The sequence below is a fragment of the Belonocnema kinseyi genome, chromosome 1 (assembly GCF_010883055.1).
Source record: "Belonocnema kinseyi isolate 2016_QV_RU_SX_M_011 chromosome 1, B_treatae_v1, whole genome shotgun sequence".
Lineage (NCBI taxonomy): Eukaryota > Metazoa > Arthropoda > Insecta > Hymenoptera > Cynipidae > Belonocnema > Belonocnema kinseyi.
In genome coordinates, this window is record NC_046657.1 from 131,606,137 (window position 1) to 131,611,161 (window position 5,025).

A 5,025-nucleotide genomic window follows, 5' to 3' on the forward strand; every position below is an offset into this window, starting at 1 on the left:
TGAATTTTTCTTGTATTGTTTTACATGCAGTTTTTCAGAACTTTATTACATGATTCTTGCGCTTCCTCTGACAGTTTACTAATCAGCAATATAGCATTTTCTATTGCAGCTACGCCATGAATTAGAATCGTCTGTACATAAGCTGGCATACAATACCAACTATATAGTTCTATGTATATCAATTTCAGTAATCTCAGATGAAGTTTTAGTATCGCTAAAAAATCTGCGGGCTGTGTTTCCGTCGTTTGTTGTCCCGCTACCTCCGGCCTTGGGAATATCAATCAGTAGACCCATTCTACTCTTAAAAGTTGCTTGAATAGCTTTTTCCTCTCTTTAAGACTAGCCTTTTAAGGAGGACTTCGAGCTTGCCACTTTTTTTAAATTTCAAGCTGTAAGAGATGCGCAGCAAACATTCAAAACACCTAATCCAGTCGTATAAAGAGGAGAAGCTAAACTGAAATGTAGATGGATCAGTTTCTCTTCTGACAGCTTCGTCAACGTTCATCATAATTGGTGTTGCCCCGCAAACGTAACATTTTTGTGAAGAAGATGTTTCTGTAGTGGCATCATGTTTAATGAAGATGGGAAAAAGATTGTCTATTTGACTCTCCATATGATCTCTTTCAGATTTAGAGAATTCAGTGATTTATTTAATAAATTGAATTCTTATTGGCGCACAACTACTAGAGGACCCTAAACGATAATTTTTTCTCCCGATTATTTTTTCAGATGAATCAGGTTCTTGTGTATACAGGTTTGAGGGAACAAGGGAAGTAATAAGAAGGGTTTGATCATCAAAATCTTACCAAGATCGCTGTTTATAAGCTGAAGGACACGAACCACCATCAAAACCCCACTTCACGTTCAAAGTCAAATTAGAAAGACATGAGGAAGGTAGCGAGTGCAAGATAGGTTCACGGATTTTGGCTAGTCGGTTTGTTAGTTGATTAAGAAGTGATTGCAATGGAATTTCGCCTCTTCATTCAGTTAGTGTAATATTTTCAGAGTAACATCTACTTTCAGCTTCTCTTATTTTATAATAAGACGGATATAAGTCGACACCTCTTGCCTTTGCCCCAGATCTAAAATCGAGATATTGATGCTTGGTCAACTTATCCGTTACAATTATTGCCAATGTCTCGTATTCAGTAGAAGGTGTAAAAGTCTGCATACATTGCAAAATTCCATTAACATTCTTAGAGAAACGAAAGGCTACTTTCCTTACCAGATTTGCATCTTACCTATCACCCTCCAAATAAAGATTGACAGATGCAGCTAATGCTAATTCAGAACCGCATGATTTTTTAAATTCTGAGATTTTTCGTGTTTTTGATCAAGTGGAAGAATCAATATAAGATTAAAGTGGCCGACCTCTCTTAGTAATAGCACGTTAAGGGACGGATTCTTTAATTTGATCCATAATAGCTCAAGTAGGAAATTAAATAATAACAATATTTTGTTTTGGTGGAAAGCTTGAGCCATCAAGCCTCCCGCCTCTACAGGCTGTGGTTTTAGAAAAATTAGGAAACAAATCTTACTTTCTAGAAAAAGTAGAAAACCTATTTTTGCTTTTAAACTAACTTCTGTATGTTTTGGTGACTCTTTGTACAAACTTGTTAGCATTTGGATTTTGATCGGAACGGAACTAAAGCTTTCCTTTTAAAAATGCTGTTATGTAAGCCGATGTGAACTTCATGTACTGCGTTACATAGGAGTGGAGAAAAAAAGAAAGCACTTTTTCCATGTAACTTCGACAAATTAGGCGATCACTTCTGACCTCCCGTCGAAGTAAGAGAGACGCAATTTGCCGAAATCCCACTGTTGTGTACGTTCTGATAATCACATTCCACACAATAATTTTCCAATCTGAATGGATTTCTTTCTGACGCGAATTCACCCGACCACCTACTTGCCGAGTCTTTAAACATTTAGTGATGTCGGTAAGAACTGCAGATGGAAGATCTTCTTTGACAAACGAAGCTTATATTTGATGGGTGCGAGGGTACAAAAAGGAAGTATGTGCGAGTTATTGTTAAGTGTACCAAGGTCCAAGTAACTTTGCAACGTGTGCAAAAATGTTCTTTCATCCTTGCAGTTCGATCCAGTAGAATGGGACTGGGTAATGTTATTTTTGACCAATGTTTAAAAAAAATCCAATAAATTGGTAGCAATTCGTTTTGCGATTGTTAACTCCAAAGTCACTGATTGTGTAAAGTTTTTGAGGGTATCCTGATTGATATGGATCGATTTCAAGCACTCAAAGCCAAGTGTTTTAAAATTCTGGGGAACCAGTCTGAGAATTAAAAAATCTCATACGCGAAATTTCTGGAAAGGATTCTTTTAAAAACTGCAAATGATAGCTTGAGTCTATTAGTAGCATTCGATGCTCGCTGTGTCAATCTTGACGAATTTTGCATTTAAAAAGTCCGTTCATTTGTTTCCAAAGAATAAAAAACATGCTGTGTTTTTGCATTCCTTCAGTACTTGTAGCATCCCATTAATAGTGGAACGTCCTGCAATTAAATAAAAAATTTTAATATAATTCCAATCAAATTCAAAATGTTAGAGAATCAATAGCATACCTAATAATTCCCTATAATTATTGTCTTAATTTATCTCTTCTCATTGTTTAAAAAAGTGATTGCTTATGCGCCTGGCATAAATGCTAAAATGTGAACCTTCCTGATCTAAATTATTCATGATCATGGAGCTAATTTGAATGACTAGTTGATTTATAGGTAACAACGTCACCTCCTGTTTTAAAGTTTAAAGTAAAGTGTTTGCACAATTCTTAAGTAATCATTAAGAAATTTCATTATTTTCATTCAATAAAGTACAATAGAATGAGCAGTTGCTCATCAGTGTTAGTAGTTTATTTGGAATAAACCGTTACGGCTATGAAAACCAAGTTTTATTATAATACAGTCCACTACAATGAAAATCATGGAATTGAACTTCTTAACCATTTGGTTGTGTGTCAAGTGAATTACTCCGTAACAGTGATTACTAATTGTTCAGTGTATATGAAAATATTAATTTATTCTTAATGCGAAGGAAGAAAAAGAATGACAAACGAAACCCACCCACTAGTACTTCCCCACGCGATGTCCAAGAGAGACTTATAACTTGCGTTGCCGCATGGACACTCATTTTTTGATTTTATCAGGATAAATATGACGGTCTTTCAATCAGGGAAGATACCTACGTTCTTGGACGCCATGGACTTCGATTGCAGAAGTTGTGATGATATGTTTCCACTGTGCGAAGGTCCTTGCTGACTAAGATTTTTCTTCATGCGAGATAAACTCCAAATTTTTGACTAACAGATTGTTCCTCAAACATTTTATCAGTTAAGGTGTATCAACTCGTAAACGTGATGCTCCCTTTTCAGCTTAGCTGTATTACAAAGGAGAATGTTTTCGGACGCTGCATTTAAAGAAACTCCGTCGCAAACTGAGGCAACTGTGATAAAACGAGCATCCTTAGATGCTTCAATTACTTCCTTTATGCAGTGAAATAACTGGTTTGTTATAGTTCCTTGAATACAAAAATAAAAGAAACAGTTGGGATGGTATTCCCAGTATCGATGGAGCGCAATATGAAGACTATGGCATGGTGAGCATAGTTTTCTATTCGGACATTCCCTCAATCTTCAAAACCAACTATTTAATTAAATATTCCATCATAATTGAGTTCCATTCCTAGAAATATCTCATCTTAAATTAAAATGAAAGCTTTATCTTTATCGGTCTCTAAATTCTTTGCAGCGTCATTCAATCTCCTTTTGGATTCTTCGGTAACACCAGCCTCTTACTGCATCCTCTTCAAAAGCGTTTCGATCAGGGTGAGACTGGGAAGTGGTAGGAAGTAACGTGAAAATCTACAGCATTTAGAAAATCTTTTAAACATAGAGAGATCAATTATTTTCTGCTCCTCAGAATACATTCTAACAGTATGATCTGTGTCACGGTTGAGCATAATTATTTAAATAATTTTTTTTGTATGTACGGCAATTTATTGTAAATTTTACAAAACTTCTTGAATTGAAGGCGTTTGGGAACAACTTTTTCATTCTGTCCGAGAGAAACGTACATAATAATAATGTACTGTATCTCCATACGTAAATATGGCATAAAAAACTTATGCTCAATACCAAATTATTCTATATGAAATAAAATCATCATGTTTCTAAATTAAAATTATTTACCTCAAATATTAGATTCATATAAAAATCATTATAATAAAATATGTTTATAAATTAAAAGATAAAACTACCTTAAAAAAAAGTGACGCGTCAAGGTATACAATTTTTAAAATGTAAAAATCGTCGACCTAAAATATTAGGCTAATGTAAAAATAATAATAAAAAGAAATAATAATGTAACAAAGATAAAAAATAATTTAAAAATAGTTATCTACAATTAAAAAAAAGACAATATCAGAAAAATATTAATTTGACGTTGTGTTATACAATTTCGGTATATTTATTTTGGAAGTGTGTATTCCTTTAATAAATGTATAATAAGGTGAGCCAAATTTTCTTGTGAAAGATCTCAGGTCCAAAAAGTTTCTACTGGATACCAGTAACATACGGTCCAAATTACAGATTGAAAAAATAATATTTAACGGGAGCGCATCAAAGATAAATCTTAAAATCTGAATAAATTTTAATTTTCACTTTTTCTGTGCAAATATTTATTATGATAAAAAGAGATATTTCGGGTTTCACTCGTGTAAAAAACTACGAATTGTTTGCCGACGTTTCGTGAACACTGCAGTTCACATCTTCAGGGCTGACCTGAAACTGAGGAATCAGATCAAGATGTTCTTAGGTATACTTTCTACGATGCCTGTGTAAAAAAGCTTACCGGTGAGCCACCCCTTCAGGTTAGGGAACAAGTAATAGTCGCTGGGGGCCAGGTTTAGTGAATACGGTGGCTGAGGAACCAATTCGAAGCCGATTTCATGCAATTTTGCTTGTGCAACTAAGCATGAATGAACAGGCGCATTGTCGTGATGATAAAG